Raw genomic sequence first — 24,057 nt, forward strand, 5'->3', positions numbered from 1 at the left:
CTCAGCGTCAAAACCGTGAGCTACCTATACCGCCCACCACTAAATGGTGGTGCATCATTGGGTGGGGGAAGTTGGATTTGTCTAAAAAGAGGACAAAATAAATATATTTTAAATTGTTTTATACTCCATGAAGATCTCTATTAAATGTCCTTTAATCCAGCTCTTCATGGTGATATTAAAGATTGCTGGAAGGGACAATAGAGTGACTATATTTTATCAAGAAAAGTGAAATGAAAATGCAAAATAACCAATCGGTAGCTTTTCAAATGCAGCACAGGAAGTAGCCACCATAAACAGGAGACAGACGCGCAGACATAACAGTTGACAATATTATATATGATCATGTCGTCAAAAAAGAGATTTTCAATAACGTACCTTCGGGTTGTTAAATACCGAGAAATAATTGATTTCTTGCCTCGACTCACGTAGCATGACCTGGTAATGTCATGAATGGCCTTTAGACGAGACTTTAGATATCAGTTTGTGTTTACCCAATCTATCAATGAGAAAATTCTGTGATGGAATTTGATATTCTATGAATTTTGAGCTTAACACACAATCACTGAATCCCTGCAAGGAGTATCAATTTGAGACTGTGGAAGAAGTTTCCATTAAAAAAGGAGAAACTTGGAATTATCTTCTTTTTTTTTTATCAGACTCGTCATCATGGTTAGAGCATCCGCTCTGAGTCTGGCAGGTCAGCGGTTTGATTCCAATAATGGCCCAGTCACACCGAAGACTTTAAAATGGTATGTGCCACTTCCTTGATTGATGCTCAGCATTTACAAGGATAGAGCATGGGTAAATCCTGTGGTTTAGCATCCATGGGTAGGAGAATGTTCCTCATGAATCGGGAAAAGCTGAGTACAGAAAGAAATGCAACATCATGAAGATCGCTTCACTGATACCAACCAAGAGTGCTCTGAGAAGCGATGTCCCGCAAGTTCTGCACTGTTTGTCCAAAGTCAAGTTCAGTGTGTCCTCATATATTTATCTGCATACGTTTGCGTGATTTTTGTTGCCACTCTTCCACGAGCCTTAGATACTACAGGAAAAAAAGACCTACAATTAAGAGTTTAAAAATATCTTCCGAATTGGCATATTTTTTGCATCAGGATGAAGAAGTAAACGGTGACCAAGATAACAACACTAACTGGTAAGTTGTACACTCTGTGCTGCAACACAATTTCTATCTTGTTTTTGGCAAATTTGCTTTAAAAGTACAATATTTGCCTTAAATTTCTCCGGCTTCTCAGGCTACAAAATTTGCAATCAAAATGGTTCATCATTCATGGCAAATACTGCACATCCCTTGTTATTTTAAACAAAAAGAAGGAAACGCACTCCTCGTGGCGTTGTCATATTTTGTATGCCCCTCGAGGCATGGTGGTTCGGACAGCGACTGTCATGGCTGACCTCGTTGGCAATTCAGCATTTTCCACATTTTACTCTTGACGTTTGATTTACCACTTATATGTTGAATATTGTTGGGATGGCATCTGGCTTCAGTCAATTTATTCCCAAGTGGTCACCAATTCTTGCCAGATCTTCAACATTTCTGGGTTTTTTTTTTGGTGGAGCACAATCTGCTTTGCTTCATTGGAGTGAAATCCTTCTGTTTAATATTATGTATCCAGGCCTTTCTAATCACCTGACCATTCGGGAGCAAAAAACAATTCTGAACCCCTTTTCCTCTGTTGTTATAAACCTTTTGCTGCACAAAACACCATTTTGCCACTCAATAGTACAATGTTCATACGCACCTCACTGACATGATAATGGGCAGCTGTACCCTTGCCGATCATTGATGTTGTCATGCATTGATGATAGATAGTCGAGTGCTTCCAAAGAAGATTGAAATTACAGCTAACTATCGATTCTTTTTTCTCTGTCAACCATAAGTAAACCACTTTTTCTCCCCACCCACATAAACATATTGCTGTTCTTGAAATATTTCTTTCCTTCTTTCCCGTCCTTTATTCTCCTGCTCACTGTTTATTAACTGATTACATATTTGCTTTTATTTTGCATCGTTTACAGCTTGCTTCTGTAATCCCTGCCACAGTTTACTTAGGCCTCAATATTGTGCGTGCCAATAAACGACTGAAATATTTTTCGTATTAATTTGCTTATCTGTCTTTATTCTTTTGTTCTCTTTTCTTTACCTTGCTCTTCTTTTTTTCTGTGAAAAATATAAACTTTTCCCGTCGCTTGGGACGGGTACTCTTCCTCGGTTTTTTTTTAAAATCAGAAAGAAATATACTTGTGAAAGGCACGGTATAAATGTACCAGCAGATAAACCCGTTACACCAGGCTGTTGGAAGGGAACCCGTTCCCAATTGAGAGTGGAATATTTATGGAGTTTGACAGGAATATCCTTTGACAGCATAATGGCAAGGACCAGTGGATATTACACGTAATGTAAAATGTGACTTCAAGTCCTCAACCCCTTTCTTCTTCAAGTACTTACTCCCCCACCTCCCCCCAGCGTCAACGCCACCTGCTATTACTTCAATAGCCAAGTGGGATGTGATCCTAGGATCCCAAGCCTACCACCCTAACGATTAAGCCAACATCAGGCAGCCCCATGTCCTCAACCAGTCTTCAATCCCACCCCAAGTCTTCAAACCCCCCTCTCCTATGCTCTCTCACTCCAACTCTCTGTCCTCCACTCCCCCTTTCTTTTGCAAGTTCTGAACCCCCCCCCCCCAATCTCAACCCCAAGTCTGCATAATCGTCACCAACTGTCAAGACTGCTGAGATTAATCAGTGAAGGTTACATTGACAGCATTAACTGAAGAGTTTGTGGTTATATATTTTTTGCTTCCAGAAGGTATGTGAACCAATAACAATGTATGTGTATATATATATATATATATATATATATATATATATATATATATATATATATATATATATATATATATATATATATATTGTTGCGGCCACGGGTACCAAGACACCAGCTTGTCACTCAGGGGGATTAATCCCCGGTTGTCCTCGGTAGAGCCGGACCTGGAGTCACCGCTCTGGTCAAATCTGTGGTAATTGCCTCCTAGTATATCTCGGTTCGGACAATGCTAGGACCAATGGAAGGAAAGGACAAACATGGACAGGTTGGAAATCGACAAATAATTTATTAATAATAAAATAAACAAATAAAAATAACTTTATTTTCTGAGGTAAATAAAGAATGAATTTCAAAGCAAAATCAATCAAAATGCCAGGAAAGAGACAAAGAGCAGATGCTTATCGGGGGTCGACTTACAGCTAAACACAGACAAGGGTACCAAGCAGATCATTCAGGGGGAGGGGAGGGGGAAAATCGTGTCGCTCACCAGAAAGTCGTCCGTGAAGCAAAAACATCCTGAAAGTGCGTGCGTGTCACGTCCGTCGCCAGCACCCAGCCCCGCTCACCCCGCCCCACTGGGGCACGGTTACCATGACGACCAGTGCGTGCGCTCTCAAAAAAGGCGGGCGTCGGAGCTCACGAAAGATTGCCGCTGAGGAAGAATGGGGCGGGCTTCAGAGCTCGTGAAAGAAATGTGTGTGAACGTGTCTGTCGTAAAGAAACAAGGACAAATGTGTCCAAGGGCCGCGTCCTGAAGGTTTTGTCTGTCCTGTCCTGAAGAAGAAGAAGATGAAAAAAAAACAACTTCCGATATTTCGTCACGTGCCTTGACTGAGCCAATAGCGATACCCGTCCTGGTCGATCGTCGTTCATGACGAGAAAATAATGTATTTACGCAATAACTACACATTAAATGGAATAATCTTTAAATAGTAACGTGAACTTTTCGAAACTTTAAAGCAAATGTCCGAATATATTTAAAAGTTCATGATAGACGCTCTCAAAAGGCACCCTCAATGCGAGGATGTGTATAGGTGTTTAGTATTTAAGGCGATCCGGATTCCACGTATAAAGAGCTGCGTTCTGAAGGTTTTGTAAAAGGAGAAGGAGAAGGAGAAGGAGAAGGAGAAGGAGAAGGAGAAGGAGAAGGAGAAGGAGAAGGAGAAGGAGAAGGAGAAGGAGAAGGAGAAGGAGAAGGAGAAGGAGAAGGAGAAGGAGCTCTTTCCAGGAATAACTGTCTGAGGACCTGGATGTGTGAATACATTCATCAGACCGGATTTCCCGTTTATATATTTTTTCCAGCCTTTGGAACAAATATTCATGTTCTCTCCAATTGGTTCACGAGTCAGTAAGTGACCACTATATTCGTTATTGTTGTCTGTCTGTCTGTCTGTCCCAAGCATAGCTCTGTGGGTTTTGATCCGATCCTGATAAAATTTTGGTGCAAGTTTTATATCATGATCTCGTGTTTTCCTGAGAATGGGCGTGGTGCACCCATTATGGGTGGAGCCACGCCCAAAAAACGTGTTTTTAGGGGGTAGCCGATTTCAATTTACATCTTCTCCAAGGGGGTTTGTCGAATCTGGCAGGGGTTTTCGGTATTTGGTTAGCCCAATGGCACCTGCATAGCCCCACGGAGCTCGAATTTTCATTTTCGTCACAAGTTCAAGGTCACTAACTTAGAAAATTGCGAATTTTGACATAAAAATCATACGACCACCCAAACTTTGAGAGCTCGGATGACAATATTTTTTATGCATAATCTGGAGGTCATTCCCCACCTAAAGTCTTGAAACCATTTTTGCTCTATCTCGAACACCTTGCCCATGGCGCCCCCTTCAAGTTTGTTTTTACACTGATTTCATCAAAGTATGGATAATCCGAGGAGTGTGAAATGCCATATAGCCTATATGACGTTATATTGTTCCTGGAATGTTCCAGAGGAAGTTTTGCACCAAAGGTCATAATCTTTGACCTTTGACCTTTAAAGTTCACAAAGGTCAAATTTTCAAAGTTGTGGGAATCAAACCGGGATTTCGACCTTCTTCGACGAATTAACTCCATTAAGCTATAGCACGTATCCTGTTTCCTTATTTTAATGTCCACAACATTGTTTTGTGACCTTTAAAGGTTATGCAAAGGTCAAATTTTGAAAGTTGTTGAACGAAACCAGGTTTTCGACATTTTGCAGCGAATAACCTGTCACCCGTACCACATCATGTTGATCATTTTTATAACTTGATCAAAAATAATCACATTGTCTCATCCTTGACTTCTGAAACAATCTACATCGTCAAATACCGCTCGTGAACCATCATCGTCTTCAGACTTGTCTCATTCTTCCATCCAAGTCTTCAAGAGAGTTGTTCACCACCATTGCAAGTCATCCAAAACCACGATCTTTTCTCCCCCCCCCCCCCCCGTTAATGCCCACCAACTTCCAAATTTCCAGATTTTCCTTCCAGAGAGTTTGCTTCTTTATCCAAAATGTCCACCTCATATGTCCTTCTCTACCCCTCACCACAACCCCTCCCCTTCTGCTCCTGTTCCCTCTTTATTCTTTCATTATTATCGTGCCAAAACTAAGTTTTTGCAAGATATGTTAGTCAGCTTGTATGTTTTTTTTTTGTTTGTTTGTTTGTTTGTTTGTTTGTTTGTCTGTAATCACGTATAAAAAATTCTGCATTTTTTCTGCAAAAAAAAAATTTTGATCGGATCATCTTCAAACTTCATGGGAATATAGTTCATGTTCTGGTGTTCAGCTGATTAATTTTTGGTGGCGATTGGCCTTGACCTTCATGGTTAACGCCTCAGGTCAAATTTTGAAATCTTAGATACCATATCGAGTAATACCTCATATGAAAGCGCTTGATAAGTGCTTTCCAGATCTGTCAAAAGTTTGACGCTATAACGTCATCAAATCACGTTATGACGAAAAAACGGATTTTTAATGAAAATTTTATCATCTTGGCAAAACGAAGTTTTTGCAAGATATGTTAGTCAGCTTGTATGTTTCTTTTTTTGTTTTTTTTTGTTTTGTCTGTAATCACGTATAAAAAATTCTGCAGAGCACAGTTATCATCGGAAATTTTTGTAACTTCGCATATCAGAGGCCAAAAGAGGTCCCTTTCTGCGCACAAAATTTTGAAGGTCAAGGTCAAAGGTCAAGGTCACTTTGTCGCAAATTAGGGGAGTCGACGAAACCCTTATTTTTTGAGTAATTTTGATCGTATCGTCTTCAAACTTCATGGGAATATAGTTCACGGTCTGGCGCTCAGCTGATTAATTTTTGGTGGCGATTGGCCTTGACCTTCATGGTTAGCGCCTGAGGTCAAACATATTTGACCCAAAGGTCAAATTTTTAAGTTTTAGGAACCATATCGTGTAGTAGCTCAAATTGAACACCTCGATGAGTGCTTTCTAGATATGTCAAGCTTGAGACATTATGACGTCATTTGGTGACGTTATGAGGCAAAAACATATTTTTCATGGTTACTCTGTAGAACGATTCTCATCGGAATCTCTCGTAGGCAGATATTCCTCAAGGAGTCGCTCCTGGTGGATAGCAGCTCTGTTCACCTCAGTGTGACCTTAAATAAGTCACACGTGGTCACCTTTTGGCAAGATAGGGTCACCCTGCGGGTGACATTGGTTTATTTTTTTGTTTGTCTGTAATCACGTATAAAAAATTCAGCAGAGCACAGTTATCATTGGAAATTTTTGTAACTTCGCATATCAGAGGCTTATAGAGGTCCCTTTCAGCGCATAAAATTTTGAAGGTCAAGGTCAAAGGTCAAGGTCACTTTGTCGCAAATCAGGGGAGTCGACAAAACCCTTATTTTTTGAGTAATTTTGATCGGATCGTCTTCAAACTTCATGGGAATATAGTTCATGGTCTGGCGCTCAGCTGATTAATTTTTGGTGGCGATTGGCCTTGACCTTCATGGTTAGCACCTAAGGTCAAACATATTTGACCCCAAGGTCAAATTTTCAAGTTTTAGGAACCATATCGTGTAGTACCTCAAATTGAACACCTCAATGAGTGCTTTCTAGATATGTCAAGCTTGAGACATTATGACGTCATTTGGTGACGTTATGAGGCAAACGCATATTTTTCATGGTTACTCTGTAGAACGATTCTCATCGGAATCTCTCGTAGGCAGATATGCCTCAAGGAGTCGCTCCTGGTGAATAGCAGCTCTGTTCACCTCAGTGTGACCTTAAATAAGTCACACGTGGTCACCTTTTGGCAAGATACGGGTCACCCAGAGGGTGACATTGGTTTATTTTATTTTTGTTCCATTTCTGCTTCATCATTTGTTTTCCCTTCCACTTCTGAGATTGAGTTTGCACCTGCATCCACCCTGTGCCATCCCCCTCCCTCACTTTGCTCTCATTACCTCTGCCACTAAAGGTGGATGGAGGTGATGTTTTCACCCCTGTCCATTTGTCTGTTTGTCCCACGATTTTCGTCAACAGTTTTGCATCAACTGTTCTGAAAGTTTCTGTGTATGTAGTTGGCTGGCCAATGACAGCAACATGCAAATTTTGTCACCATCAGGATCTGCATTAAGTTATGGACGGATATCTCACGATATCTCAAAAAGTGTCGCGAAACTTGGTGGACAGGTTGGGTGCATGAGAAGGTAGAATTGAGTCAATTTCTGTGATGCATACATAGTGGGGTCGATAAAGGCCACAACAGCTGAAAGCAGCTTTGTGTTGGTTTAATGGTTTAGGTGGCTGGCTGGGGAACTTTGGTTCCTGAGATCGAGGCACTGTTGGCTGTTGAATTAATACCACGTGGGGTTGACTCAGCCTGTCATCCTTATGAAGTTGGTGAAATGACTACTGTAGCAGTGTACTGGTAATTGGGGCTTTGTATCAGTGGCACAGCTCTGCCCTCAGCCAATGATGCTACCTGCAACCTTGTGCTGCACATGAAGGAAGAAGAGGAGGATCCGATGGAAATATACAATGACAAAAAAAGATTCTAACGCAGTGCTTGATGTTATATATATATATATATATATATATATATATATATATATATATATATATATATATATATATATATATATATATATATATTTATATTCTCATTAAAACAGAAATGTAAGCATGTTTACTTTCAAGGAATCTTGCGCTGCCTCTTTCTCTTTTTACAATTGTACTTTGTGTTGGTGGAAATCTTTTCCAACTTCTTTATCCACTTTTTCAAAGAAGAAAAAATCCAGGATAGATCCAAAATTATGAACATAACACCAACAATACTTTCCCACGACACTTCCACAATCTCTTCTTATTATTCTTCCACATATTGCGGTGAATCGAAGTCCAGACATTCTGAAGGATTTGGGTATGGGATGAGCAAACAATGGGTGAAAGGAAAGAGAAATTTTTACTTGGGTGACTAAATTCAAATTGAGCAAAACAAACACAGAGCAGTCATTCCTCTCTCCAGATTTCTCATTGAGGTTTAACACGGCGAAAGCTGTTACCACTTGCAGGTATGGAAAATTATTTTGATGCTAACATTACAGTGTGAAACTACAAGGAGGCATTAAATGATTTAAAACTGCAAAAATTATAGTTATATAAGTAGTTCTTCGCAAACTGTTGTTATATCTGAAATGAGGAAATTATTCATGAAAGGTACCACATTGAAACAGTGTGCTCATTTAGTTACTGCTACTTTCTTGTTCTTTCAACACATTTTCCGATCACCATTGAAATGAACTTCCCGTGCACATCCACATCATCCAGAGATATGGGTTCCGGCTCAGTTCCAACGATCTCATTCACTGGTGTCATCAAAGGTGTTGGTGCATCCATTTGGGGAGCTCAATATCGAGGTATCGTTTTTCATCGAGGCTGGGGAAATCAGGTGTTGGAAGAGGAAATTATTGAGGAAAATGTGAGTAAAACAAATTTTATAAAGTGATCCATCGAATCATTCAAATGAAGGAAAAATGAACGGACTCAGGTGATTTTTGCTGTTTTTGTCACTGAAGAGTGACAGCACTGATGTTATGTAATGAAAAAAAAAACAAATTAAAACCATCTAAAAATAGAATAAGCAAAATTAGACATAATAAATAAATAAATAGTTGGGTCTCTCAAGTGGTTCTTCCAAACCTGTTGTTATAATAATTGCTATAAATAAGTAATTCAGGACAGTACAATGCAATGAAATGAGAAAGCGTAACTACTTGTCCAATGTCGTCTGATACAACTCTCAAGCAAACAATCTCAACATACTTTACAATCTATACTAATAAGTGTGTGTATGTGTGTGTGTGTTTGTGTGTGTCGCCATTCTTATCAGGGATGGCTGAACAGATCTTCGCTAAACTTTCAGAAGTTCATCAACACGGAGTGTGTTAGGCAAAAAAAAGTTTGAAAATTTTGAGAAAAAAAAGTTAGATTTTAGGGGATTTTTTTTTATCGTTCTATAGTACTGAAGCCTTTGTGGCTTTATGAAAGGTAATATTAAATGATCCCCGAGCCCATTCCTTTGTGGATATAGGGAGTTTTTTTTGGCCCCCACAAAAATATCTCTTCAAAACACCAATAGGATGAGGACAGCACCGGCAACGTCGGGTACCCCTTGCTGATAGCCAATAAAGCACTGTTCAGAGGATGGCAACCTCAGAGGATGGTCAGAACGAAACAACACACAGTTACCATAGCACATTCAAGGCCTAGACCCTGAATGATGCGAAACTCAAACTTTCTCACAAGCTGAGAAGAAGCGGTTGTCACCAGTTGTGATACAGTGCTGGTTACTCCCTTGCCTTTTATAAAATAAGACAAAAATAAATTTAGCCCCATCACCCACCCCAACACAAAAAGATTAACATAATTGCAATACAAAATAGCGAAAGCTGTTGTAAACTGTTCTTTATGAAATAAATAAATCAATGGTTATGAAACACACGGTATAAACACAAGTCCCGGAAGCCAAAAGACAACCAATCTCTTACTTCCACCCCATCTCTCCCTCCTTCCCCCAAACAGGCTACACAACACACATAAATTGAGGCAATAAAACAAGACCCAGGCAGTGCAACGAGGAAGGCGTGTCGCAGAAGCATGTATCGCTGAGGCAGGAAGCTGGAGCATACATAACACAGAGTAGGAGACGACGCACAGAGTCTCGTCTCAACCAGTGCACGACCATGAGCATAAGAAAGAGATGAAGAAATGGAAGGAAAGTGAGAGCGAGGATAGAGGAGAGCAGTTCATGTTGGATCCAGATTTATCAACACAACGACTGTCATAACAACCTGCAAGGGATCCCCCCCCACGCTTTCCAAACAATCGTAGACCCCCAGGCATTCCACCAATCAATGTTCTGAGCCCACAGAATTCCCCGCCCTGATACCCTCGTGAATCTCTGCCATGCGACGCCCACCATTGCCAAGACCAATCCCCACCCTGAGGACAATGACCAATCCCAAACTTGGAAATTAACAAATTGCTGCTTCCCATGTACTAATGGACCTCTGCAAGAAGGGCACAATTCAACACTGGGGCCTCTGGAGACATAACGTCACCCGGTTCTGCCTTGATGTTGCAGAAGTAGAAAAATACTCAATGGCTTAATTGTTAGAACCGTCTGCTCTGAGTCTGAGAGGTCGGCAGTTCGAACCATGGTAGAGTCATACCAAACATGAAAAATGGTATGAGCTGCTTCCTTACTTGAGGTTCAAGATGTGAAGGACAAAGCATGGAAAAAAAACACCCATTGGTTGGAATCCAAAGGGAGAAGGAAATGTCTTCTTGATTTCCTTGCTAAGTGCAGAGAGAAAAGTGATGTCACAAAGATGACGTTGCTGGTACTCAGGGTGTTCTGGGAAGTGATGTCACTACCCTCAATATCAGCGGCTGTTTTTGTATGAAAGTCACATGTAACGTTATCCCATGTATCTGCTTGCATTGGCGTTTGAATTGTCACAGCTCCTCCATGAGTCTGAGAGACTGTTTCAAAAAAAAATTAAAAACACTTGAAACCACAAAAACCAAATTCTGTCTCAATCAGACAACACCTGTCCTGTTGCAGGCAACATTTAAACACACCTTATCGAAAACACACACTAAACACAGGTTAAGAGGTACTAAAACTACACAAACATTGACACCTTTTATGGCCTCAATCGACCTGTTGTTCCCTTCAACATAAACATATCAATTTATTTACTCATCACACACAAGCAGATCCTCACCGCATGCAGAATTGTAGGGACACGAGCTGATGTCAGCTGGTATTTTCTCAGGAATGATCGAGAAAATAATGGAAGAAAACCAAGTTCAGGAAAATGGCATTTCGTCCCAATGACATATTTTACCCAAAGGATTATTAAATGTTCAATAAATGTAGGTGAGTGTGATCTTTCCCCCACCACCCCACACCCTTTAGAAGGCAATTTCCCCCCAACTATATGATGGTGTACCCAACATATTTTTTCCAAACTTACTTGTTCCTCTCCAGTTGTCGATTTCAAACTCGTATTCTTCTCAAGCTCCAGCGCATTGTCTTTCGGAAAGGCTGTGGAAGTGAAATGTTGCATAAGGAAGATATTCAGAACATTGTAAATAAAACAACAAATTAAACAAAGGGACAAAATCAAAACAAATGAAAGAAAAACAAAACCTTGTCGAGTCATTTTAACTGTTTTTTTGCCAACAATGAGTTTTAGTATTATGATAGATGTTATCTGCGATATATATAAAATGATGATCACAAACATCTCACAGGAGAATCAGCAAAATCACACAAAATTATCCCCCATCCCTGGGTTCATACCCCATCCCAAACCATGATATTTTCAACCCAAATTAACCCCCATGTTCAGTTGAGGGTTCTCTCTCTCTCCCCCATGAGACTTGACTTTGAAAACAAAAAATGATGAGATCTCGCAAGAACAAGACATTCATAAAAACTTGTTGTTATAACTGAAAATAAATAATTATATTCATGATAGTGGAATAAGAAATGCTGACTGTCCTCCAATCGAGTCTGTCACTACTCGTTATGTCAAAATTATTTCCAACGACCAACAAAATATATTTACTAACCGGACACAAACAGATCTTCCCAATACACAGATGTGTTGCTTGAGGCCATCGTCATGGGGAACCTCCAGCGAGTGGGTGCAGCCCACCTTGTGGAGCTCCATATCAGGGGCTCCCTTGGACAGGTGTCCACAGGTACTTGTTCTGGAAGGATCTACAAAATAATGTAAGAAAATTCAGTTCAGTAAAAATATCATTTTCTCCCATCACGATGGTTACCAAATGTTACAAGATGAGCTGATCATGCATTCAACAACATCACGAAAGTGTATTCACGATCAAGCGTTCATATTTCCATTGCTCTCCCACCCACCGATCCCCTTTTCCTACCTGTGCAGGTACTTCCGTGGTGTTCAAAATGATCGGTTTTTTATGAACGAGGGAATAAAGAATGAGTAAAATCAATTTGAACAAGCTAAACACACCGCTAAAAACCACGACATTCCTCTCGGGCAGCACGATCACAATTAATGATTGTTAACGAGTCACAAAAAGAACAAGTGAAATACGTGCCTGTGACGTCACACAGTGCTACATGACGACGCAGTACAGCGCTACATTCAAATTTACTTTACATTATATTTTCCAACCAATCTTTGAAAAGGGGTTATTTATATAAAAAACAATCTTTGTTGTTCCTTGTTAAATATTCGGAATACATTTGAGGGTTTTTCGGATGAATCCCAATACAGTTGCCGATAATGATGAAATATGGTTCGATTTTTGATATGAATGTATATTCCCAAATCAATCATTGGGTGAGACCTTGAGGTCTATTTATTGTTTCATAATTACATTATTAATTGGAGCGAAAATAATTGATAGTGTTTATACATCTGTTGGACTAAAAACTCAATGATTCCAACTTAAAAACACCTGTTTTACTACTTCAAGCTCATCAGGATAACAATATTGATCACAGAGTGAGTCACTGTGGGAGTCTCCAAAGCTATAACGAGGAAATTGGTGCACGAGGAAGACATTCGGTCCATCATACCTGCACCACACCAATACCAGATTAAACTGGAACGGAACTCAGGAGAGCGCATACCTCCACCAGGTAGGCAGGTTACATTTTGTACCGAACTGACAGGTTGGAACTTGATCTGGACCTGAACCAAAATAGACTCGACTTGTTCTTGTCACCGATCCAACTCATCCACCTGGATTCATCAGAATCCATCCAAATTGTTTTGAAATATCATGCTATACTGTACATACATTTTTTTGGTTTGATACCTCAAAGGTGAAGAATCATTTAAAAAAAAATTAAATTCTCCTATCTGCATCTGGATCTATATCTTCACCAAAATCGAATCAATTCGTCTTTGTCACACACCCAAAGTGTCTACCAAGTTTCGTCTGAATTCGCCCGCAACTTTTTGAGATATCGTGTTATATATATCGGTTTCGGACTTTCTCTCAATGGTTAAGAATCACTTAAAATTTTCTTGTAATCGGATTCCGATTCGGATCTTCACCAAAACCGAATCAATTCGCCGTGTTCACACACCCAACCTGTCCACCAAGTTTCATCAGAATCCGTCCGCAACTTTTTGAGATATTCTGTACACAGACAGACAGACAAATAGACAGAAAGGGGTGAAAACATAATCTCCTTCACCATCGGTGGCAGAGGTAATAAACATGTAAAAATATATAAAGCATGTTAACATTATGCCTGGTGTTGGCTTAATGGTTAGGGTGGTGGGCTTAGGATCCGAGGATCCTGAGTTCAAATCCCACTCGGCTGTTGAATTAATACCAGGTGGGGTTGACTCTGCCTGTCATCCTTCCGAGGTCGGCAAAATGAGTGCCAGCATGCTGGTATCCTGTGTCGGAGTGGCGACCCGTCCAGAATTGTACCCAATAGCCAAGGAGACTGCTTAGGCAGCACCAACGCTCTGCACAGAGTATGGTCCCAGTGGATGGATGTTAACATTGAAATAAACATGTAATTAAAATAAATACTCCATAAAATAAAATAAATTAAAAAACAAGATTTACCTTCTTAATTTATTCCAAAGCAGTGAGGTGGGTGAGGGTAATCATATGATGTAATCGATTGTACTGTATTCTGCCATAAAAAGAAAACACAAGACTTAGCTCGGAGATGATGATGATGATGATGATGCTGCTATAGGGTGAGGGTGGAGGTTAGAAAGATGTGGATGTCGAACTTGTGATGGCTGTTGGATCAGTTCGGTCCCGGGTGCCTCGTGGAATCGTTGGTAAATCTGAAATGATTTCTCCCATACACAGGTTAAAGGCATTTTTTTCTGTTTGATCCTCGATCCAAACATTAAGCACTTTTTCCATCCTTCCAAGAAGAGCATTACAGGACAGGAATGAGACGTTTGCGCTTTGCGGAGTGGAAACACTTGAACGGATATTTGACTCATGTTCACACACAGTCGATTTTCATTGATCCCGTAATGGTGGCCCACAGATGCTACACTTTCACCTCTTGCGAACATATTGAACAACGCGATTTTTTTTGCACAATATCATAACCTTTCTCAGCCTTTTGGCATGATTAATTTTGTCCATCGTTTTACGTTTGAGCGCTATTATTAACTCTTGAGTGTCTCCGAGATCTTGCAGATCTAGTATTGCAGGATCTCCATTTGTCATTTCTTGTTGATGACGATTCATTGTTGAATTTACCTTTGTTCCTGGATGCTGGGCTCATTACTACAATCAACTGTGCACTAGAAACAAGAAAAGGCTCCGAGAGGTAATCGTACACGCGGACGCAAACAATGACTCATCTTTGCTCAAAAACCGCGATTGGCCGAAATTAAATGGAGCGATAACGCAACAGGTTGCCCGCGATTGATCCGAACCCACTCTATTAGAACCCGCGATATTTGAGGGTCTGCTGTACTCTACTTTCCAAGTGAAAATATGCAACAGGCTGAAGTGATACAGGTTGAAGCGAATATAAAACAAATGGACAATGGCAGATTAGTCTCTGAGCAGGTGACTTCATCTCACCATTAGTAGCCTGTACAGGTAACCATATCCGGCACATGTATTCACGCATGTACCAGGCATAATAAAGTAGGACCTTAATATCACCGCACAGACTGACCTTTTTGGCCTGCGGTGTTAATTTAGTTTAGGTACAAAGAAAAACAGTTCTGGCATAGATGTATAACATGACCAGGATATTATTAATCATTGCTGAATTCCAGTATGTCACAGGGCTCTTGTCTCCATTAACAGAATATAACTTCGTTTGGATCAAATAATAATGTATATTCATGTATAACAATGGTGATAGAAATGGTGGTTATTTCTTTTTTCATGTATTTTGTTTTTGCAGTAACTAACAGGGAGAAGAGGTCTCTTGGAATTATTAAAGCCACCTTGTGGACACTGTACTACATGCAAGATGATCAAGTCTGTAGAGCAGCCTTGCATGATGAGAGTAAGGTTTACATCACAAAAAAGTCCCCCTGGATGGATATGAGCACCTTTGAAAATGCTGCTGATATTATTTTGGTCCTTACCATGACACAGCAATGAAGTGAGTTTTATCCATGTCTTTGAGAGTTAAAATTAAGATAGAATACGTTTTAGGAAGGGAAGGGCATTGTAATTCAAGCTATCAACTCTGGTTAAGATTTTTTTTTTTAAATAGGACCACTGGACGTGTAGCTTATCGAAGCCCTGACCTAAGCTATCACCCAAATTTGGAAGCATTCTGACTGGTGGTTCTGGAGAGGACGGTTTTTGAAGGAATTAACGTGATTTTCCCAAACATTTACTAAGTCTGCCATTTTGACACACTTTTGCTTATCCGATCGGCATGACCTCTGGAATTGAACATCACGACCCTGTCCTAATGTTGTCACCCAAATTTGGTAGCATTCTGACAGGTGGGTCTGGAGAAGAAGCTTTTTGCAAAAATTTACTAAGTCTACCATTTTGACATACTTAAAGTCATGTGACCATAATGGGCTTTGCAATATTCCTGATATGAGTCGGGAGGGGAACGTTGCTACCAAATTTCAGCCGGACCGGGCCAGCGGTTTGGCTGGAGAAGTCGAGAAAGGAGACGATGGACAATGCGCGGACAATACCTTATCTGGAATTTAAATTCCAGATAAGCCAAAAAAAATGGTGAACAAGTGAAGTTTATCTGAACAAGTTGAGGAGATCCTACATTTTCCACTATATCTTTAATGTTGTGATTGAAGTTAAGAATTATTTTGACCGATATTGAAAAATCCTCACCAAACGGTGATATTTACCTCTACAACTGAAGGTGAAGGAGGTTATGTTTTCACCTCTCTCTGTCTGTTTGTCTGTGTACAGGATAGCTCAAAGAATTGTGGACAGGTTCAGTACGTGACAAGAATGAACCGATTCGATTTTTGTGAAGATCCAGATCCGGGATTTTTATTATTATTATTTTTTGAAAATACTCGAATTTTTAAACTGATTCTTCACCATTGAGAGATAGGGCCAAAAATGATATACAGCACGATATCTCAAAAAGTTGTTGATCGGATTTGGACGAAACTTGGTGGACAGGTTTGGTGTGCCGCAAGGACGAATCGATTCGATTTTGGTGAAGATCTGAATCTGGATACGAGAAATATTTAACTTTTAAAGTGTAGTCTCAGTCTCGTACAAGTAGTCTCATTGAGAGATAGGGCCGAAAATGTATATTATGGTATTTCAATAATGTATTGGGCCCGATATGTTCTCGTGGATCAGGCATTACGCGGTGGAGGTATGTGCTCTACCGAGTGCCCTTCTCGTCCTTTTATGTTGTTGAACCACGTAAAGTTGTCAAGAAGCAGAACATTTTTTGTGATTATATGTTAAACAGTCTGCTCCAGAAAAAGACCTATTTTTATATGACTTTGGGGTTTCCCCATCTCTGGAGCCACAATTTCCAAAATCTGAGGTACGGCATGTTAAAATTTTGGCTTTTCAATGAAACACTCCAGGAATATAAATATTTAAAACAACTTTGAAACAGTCAATCGGGGAGGTTCCTTGGAGTTGGTTGATTTCACAGGGATTGACGACTCCATCCACAATCTGAGTAGCTAGCATTGGTCGTTTACAAAAGATGGCATTGCTCATACACTGGTGTTCAGTGAATTCCACTTTCCACTGTAATTGTTATTGACAGGCACGTACAAAAACCGTTACAGCTGAAACCTCTGGAGTGCCCGTGGTGACAAGTAGTCTCAGCAGGTGACATAAACAAAAAGGAATTTCAACCTGAAGGATAGAAATATCAATAAATGAAATATATTCAGCCAAGTAAATATAGTTGCACAAGAGAAGCAGCTACGAGTGCGCAGCATCTATTGACCCAATGATATATTTTGGTATTAGCGTTTTTGTTCACCTCCAAGGCTTTAGATGTGCTGCGTTATTATTGCGACAGAATAATTTCTCCTTTTATATCTTCTCCATTCCTGCTTTTCCAATAGCCATTGTTTTGTTTATATAGCACAACCTCATTGGAATGTGATTTTACAACATTGTTATTGGCTGTATGCGCAAGGCACTGTTATTATTGTTTTCCTTTTCTTGTTTATCTTCACAGATGAGAGTTGACACATAATAACAGGGCATGCATTTGTAAAAGAATCAATGCAATATTTATCAGTTATTAATTTTATAACTCATGAGAAAGCAACAAAGGTCTTGACTTAAAGGACTTGATGGAGCATTCTAAGAGGACTATAAAGAGGAGTACATTAGATGAATATGATATTCTGTAATGTCCAATTTTTAGATCCTCGTGGAGGATCTCTAAGTCTTACTCACGTTGTTGTTCTTGTGGACTTTTTTGTTTCACAGCCTACAGTTTTCATTGAAACTTCCTGAAACTTGCCATGTATATGCAGAAAGCCCACGCGCAGACAGTAACCATCTCCGATTTTGAAAATTCCTCCTAGAAAAAAAAGTTATGACGTCAAAATATCTCCGCTAATGGAAATCGCCTAAAAAATTATCTCCGAAACTCGGCAAACTTTTTGAATTCTGTTTGTGGGAATCGAACAGGGCATTAGCAGAGATGAATTACCGCACATATGAGATATCACTATGACGTCATATCAAATTTTATGACGTAATTCCTATTTTTTGACATTTTTTGGTTTTCTTGTTTCATTTGTTACACAGCCTACAATTTTCATCAAAACTTCCTGAAACTTGGCGTATATATGTAAAAATTCCCCGCACAGACAGTAACCATCTCCGATTTTGAAAATTCCTCCTAGAAAAAAAATTATGACGTCAAAATATCTCCGCTAATGGAAATTGCCTAAAAAATTATCTCCGAAACTAGGCAAGCTTTTTGAATTCTGTTAGCGGGAATCGAACAGGGCATTAGCAGAGATGAATTGCCGCACATATGATACATCACTATAACGTCATATCAATTTTTTTATGACGTCATTCCTATTTTTTGACATTTTTTGTTTCACAACCCAGAGTTTTCATCGGATCTTCATGAAACTTGCCATGTATATGCAGAAAACCCATGCACAGGCAGTAACCATCTCCGATTTTGAAAATTATTCCAAGAAAAAAAGTTGATGTCATAATATCGCCGCTAATGGAAATCGCCGATACCATTATCTCCAAAACTAGGCAAGCTGTTTAAATTTTCTTTACGGGAATCAAGCCGGGTATTAGCACAGATAATTTATCGCAAACCTGATACATCACAATGACGTCATATTCGTTTTTATGACGTCATCATGAAGAGGACGAGGATCTTAGTTCATTCGAGCTTCTTAGGATAGGGTTGGCACGCAAAAAACTTGTTTTGCTCAAGTTTTTCAGAAACTAGCTGTCCAAACCAGGGTAACAGTGTTAACGGGAAGGGCAATCGGTAGAGCGCATACCTCCGCCCTGTAATGCCTGATCCACAAGAACATATCGGGCCCAATACATTTTTGAAATATCATGCTATACAGTACGATATCGTTTTTGGTCCTATCAATGATGAAGAATTACTTTATAAATTAAATAATTATCTTATCCATATCTGGATTCGGATCTTCAGCGAAATCGAATCAATTCATCCTTGTGACACACCCAACCTGTCCATCAAGTTTCATCCGAATCCGTCCACAACTTTTGAGATATCCTGCACACAAACAGACAGACAAACAGAGAGAGAGAGGGGTGAAAACATAACCTCCTTCACTTTTGGTGGCGGAGGTAACTATAACAGCACTCGGTGGAGCGCATACCTACGGCAGACTGAACAGTTTACGTTTCGTATCCCACTGATTGGTCCGGATGCAGATCCAGCTTTTTATCCTTGTCCCACACCAAAATCTAATCAGCTTCTTCTTGTCACCGACACAACTCATCCACCAAGTTTTGTCAAAATCCTTCCATTACTTTTTGAGATATCCTGCTCACAGACAGACAAACAAAGACAGACGGGGTGAAAACATAACTGCCGTCCACCTTCGCTGGTGGAGGTGACTAGCCTACTTTTTGGGAAAAGATGAGGAACTTTAACGCCCATCCATGAATGCTCGAAGATGGCACACCCAGTTGAAAGTGTCATCCAAGAGATGGCACACTTTTGATGCAATGCTGTGTCTGTGAGGTACCAGTGTGGTAGCTTATACAAGTTAGGTCGAGAATTCCCATTGTTTGCTGCCTCTTTGGCTGCTGGTTGCATCATTGGTTAGGGGCGTGGCTATGCCGCTGATGCGGTGCCCCTATTACCAGTATACTGGTGCTCATTTCGCCGACCTCAGAAGGATGACAGGCTGAATCAACCCCCTGGTGTTAATTCAGTGGTTAACAGGGCTCAAACTCAGGACCCTAGGATCCCCAGCCACCATCCTAACCGCTAAGCCAACACCAGGCTAGTCAATAATTGAAGCAGACTCAATAGCTCACAAGAGGAACACCTCTGCACCATCCTGTTGGACAAGAAACACATCATACATACTTATATTGAATGTAAATAGGAGCTGGCAGGATAGCCTAGAGGTATGTACACTTGCCTGTAAGCTGTCTAGCTCTAGCCTGGGTTTGAATCCTGACCCAGCTGCAAACTGTCATCCTGGTGTTTCACAGGCAGGGTAATTCATCAATGCGTGTGCCGTCCCTTGAATGGACGTTAAACTGTGTGTCTCATCTATGTTAAAGATCCCACAGTGACTTTCATGAAGAGTTGACGAGCTATCACCGGCACCCAAGCCAAATTTCAAAATCCTGCCAAAACCAGCAGAGGGCATTGCATTAGCCGCACCGCCATACCCTCAGCAAATGATGCTTACCCTGAGCTAACCTTGTGCTGCGTATGAAAGAAAAAGTATAGAATATTAGAATGTACTGTAAATGGGTAAGGAAATGCTTTATAGAGAAATAAGAGTCGACTTAACTTCCCCATTTAAATCCTTGGTCCATGGCTGGGATCCTATCTCCTTGTTCCAGGACGCTACTGTGATTTGTCCATTGAGTATTGATGCACTTGTAATGCGTGTAAAGGTGCATTAATGTCTTTGTTCTGCATGTAATTTATTTACCAGCTCCACGATAAACCATAGAATAGTATTTACAAAATAAAGATGGATACACACAGCTTATGTGACAGTCCAAGCATGGTAGCACCACCACCTGTCTTAAATTACATGCAAGTTTTTCATTGAGTGCAGTATTCTTTTAGGTTTGTTTATATATTTTTCAATTACCACCCTGATTTCCTGGTGAGGACATTGACGAATCATCCTGCCTGTGAAACACCGGGATGACAGTTTGCAGCTGGGTCGGGAAGCAAACCTTCGACAGCTTCGAGGCGAATGCGCATACCTCTAGTCCAGGCCATCCCATTGTGGAATGAAACAACCCACTGTAGTCCCACACTTGTTTTGGCAAAGTAGTGAGAAATTTCATCTTTCTGCTGGAGGAAACTCCAAGTAGAAATTTACGTTGAAATGCTACCTTAAAAATAAAGTAATGCCTTTTACCTGAGCATGCATCTCACGAATATGCCTGGTGTTGCTTTAATGGTTATGGTGGTGGGCTTTGGATCCGAGGGTCCTGTGTTCAAATCCTGCTCAGCTGTTGAATTAACACCAGGTGGGGTTAACTTGGCCTGTCATCCTTCCAAGGTTGGCAAAATGAGCGCCAGAATGCTGGTATCCTCTGTCGGAGTGGTGACTGGTCCAGGATTGTGTCCAATAGCCAAGGAGAATGCTCAAGCAGCACCAACGCTCTGCATAGAGTATGGTCCCAATCTCGTCCTCTTACCCAACGAAATGAAAGAATGAAATGCACACAGCTTCGGTGTATAAACATAGTGTGCAAAAACGCACATACAAAGAGCTACCTGGAAATAGCAACACTCAGCTACTCTAAAAAGTGCCATTCTGTGCAAAAAAGAAAAAGTGGATGCAACTGACATATTTGAGCTGCTTCTCAGACAAAGTGGAAGCGTTTGATGCTTTCAGGGCTCGGATTCCAAAAACTGGATATTTAAACGGCTTATCAATTTTCCTCCCTTTTTCATGCATTTTCATCTTTTCCTCTCTCGGGGCTTTTCATTCTTTTCCTACTTAACTTCCATTATCGAAGACACTTTGTCTTCTTTATTTTTCTGGTCTCTGATGGGTTGCTTTGCTTGGCGTTCCCGTCTAAGAACTTGCCTCATTATCGATGTTGGGATCCCAAGATCAAATTCCATGCAGTAATTAGTTTATGAATTATTTGCTCATGTTTTTGCAATCCATGGAGTATCACTAATGTCTCCTATTCTTTGCATGCATATCATGTGTACAGAAAAGAAAAGATAGACAAGACTCCAATACGAGACAAAGAAAGTCAGTGCAATGAAGAAAACGAAGGCAGGCACACAATATTGACTAACATTAGCAATTTCGTTGCATACCTGTTTTATGTTTGGGATGTTAGCTTTTTAAATACTTGATGACAAAAGAGTTGGATTCGGGGTTGGAGCGCTGAAACCTGCACGCGGTGGCTGTTCTTTGACTAATCTCATCAGAGCAACGCCGAAAGCTTAGCAGCGATTAATTAACTCGGTAACCCCAGGAAGTGCCAATGACCAGGTAGAAGAGCACCTGGGTAGGGTTGTGGAACCTTTGATGGAGGAAATGTTATCAAAAGGCAGACAAATTGATTCTATATGGTAGGATATTGATCAATCAACAGCATCCACAAAGGCTTGCTGTGAGTAAAGCATGAGTCACATTTGCTCTACGGCTCGGATACGGCGGCCGTACCCCCCCCCCTTGAATTGACAGAAACGTGCGGCGGCCGCAGAGTTTCTGAGGTGGCCTCAGGGTGGCCCTACGCCGTATGGCTATCTTTTACAGGCCGTAGGGGTCTCCGTGGAATTAGAACGCGGAGTTATACCTTTTTTCATTTCTAGGTTGGCCGTAGCAATTAAACAAGCCATAGCCATGACGTAGATGTGTTCCACGTCGACCGTACGTAGGGCGTATGGTGGGCTTGCGTTATTCGTGCGTTTTCCGTAGGCTCTTATCAATGAAAAATGAATTTTGCCAACCCCCCAAAAAATTACGGCGGCCGCACTATTTCCACGTTCGCCTTAGGGCCCCCCTGTGGTTGCCTTGCGGGCACCTTGAGGCTACCTTGCATCTGCCTTGAAAATTCTATGGCCGCCGCAGGGACGCCCTAAGGTCACCGTGCGACATCAAATCAAAGACCGTACGGCACGCCCACGTTTTCGGTCTCCACGATTTCTAAATACCCCGTGCAGCTACCCAAAAAACAAAAACATATGTGACTGCTACATTGTGTGACCGTAGAAATACTGCGGCCGCCCTATAATTGCTAGTGGCCGTAGATTTTTTTTAGACCCTACGGCCGCCGAGCCAAATGTGACTGAAGCATAAGGATCTTTGAATTGAAGGATAAAAGAAGCAAACATGAGAGCAAACCATGCTGCAGGAGTTGCGACTGCAGTGATTGCTCGCAAAGGAAAAACTAATGATGACTGCAAATAACAGCACCAGGGTTAAAGCTCGTGATGTCCTCTCCACCAGAGTGCTCACACGTCAGTTGACTTCTTGTCTTTCGAGATCTTATAATACACTCTCAAACCGGCAAGTACAAAGGGAGAAAAAAAAACTCTTCCATTGCAACAATCAAACGAAAGTAGCAACAATGAATGTGAGAACTATCCATCCACCGGGAACAAGGAAAGACATTGAAATGCTTGGGAAATACAAAACATTGAAATATTGGAATTTCAGAACATCAAATGGTGCACAACGAACCAATTAGATACAAAAATATTATTAGGACAACTCTCATCACTTCCTCAGGAGGGTCCAATGATATGGAGGCTGCTGCAGGATGCGTTGGGATACTACCGAGTAAGAAAGGCACTTAAAGCTTTATCAATCGTTGACTCCTTTAATGAAAGCATACTTATGGTAAATTTCTTAGGAAACCCATCAATAACAATTATTGTCACCGACTGTCCCACAAATGTTGAACATGAGGACTGCAGAAGTGCACCACGATAGCCTGAGAATGGCAATTGAAAAGGCCCCTGCCTATAATAGCAAGGGACTTAAATGCACGAGTGAGATTGGATGATACTCGTTTTCCCTTTCATGACATGACAAATCGCAATGGACAATTTTTCATCGGCTTCACAACTGAAAAGGGGCTCAAAATTGTTAACACTTCCTTTGGAAATGAAGAAGGAAAACGCTGGATTCTGGACTTGCATCAACCCAAATGGCAGCAGGTATCAGCTGGACTATCTCCTCATTCGTAAAAAGTGGAGAAACCATGTTGAAAGATGCTGAACTATGCATTATCTTTGTAAGTATTGAATTGGACAATCATTTAGTTACTTCAACTGTCAAACTTCGCTTGACGTAGAGTAAAACGCTGCCGTGGGAAAAAGCAGTTAAAATGGCAGAATCAAGCGTGGTCGTGCAAGGAGGATGCCGGAATGACGACCGAGGCCAAAGAGGAAGAGCAGCCAAGCAGGTGGAACTCAAGTCGCGTTCGGAGTGAGCTTGCTGTCGGGATGAACAAAGAGCTCCAGGCGCAGGAGCGGGTCGCACTTGGTCTCGTGTTGATCTGCGGGAACACACCATCCCAAGTCCGCAGCTCCTGCTTTT

The 24,057-nt window shown here is 40.8% G+C and overlaps 1 long non-coding RNA gene across 1 annotated transcript; it reads right to left on the reverse strand.

Annotated features, from left to right (window-relative positions):
• Positions 1-7,989: 7,989 nt before the first annotated feature.
• LOC147019657 (uncharacterized) lies at positions 7,990-12,286 on the reverse strand. Its single transcript, XR_015062038.1, has 3 exons — positions 11,933-12,286; positions 11,332-11,402; positions 7,990-8,725 (listed from the first exon to the last, which is right to left on the reverse strand). It is a non-coding gene; the product is annotated as an uncharacterized LOC147019657 (long non-coding RNA).
• Between the last annotated feature and the right edge of the window lie 11,771 nt (positions 12,287-24,057).

Source organism: Eptatretus burgeri, chromosome 9, assembly GCF_056783735.1.
Source record: "Eptatretus burgeri isolate ZD-2024b chromosome 9, Ebu_testis_v1, whole genome shotgun sequence".
NCBI lineage: Eukaryota > Metazoa > Chordata > Myxini > Myxiniformes > Myxinidae > Eptatretus > Eptatretus burgeri.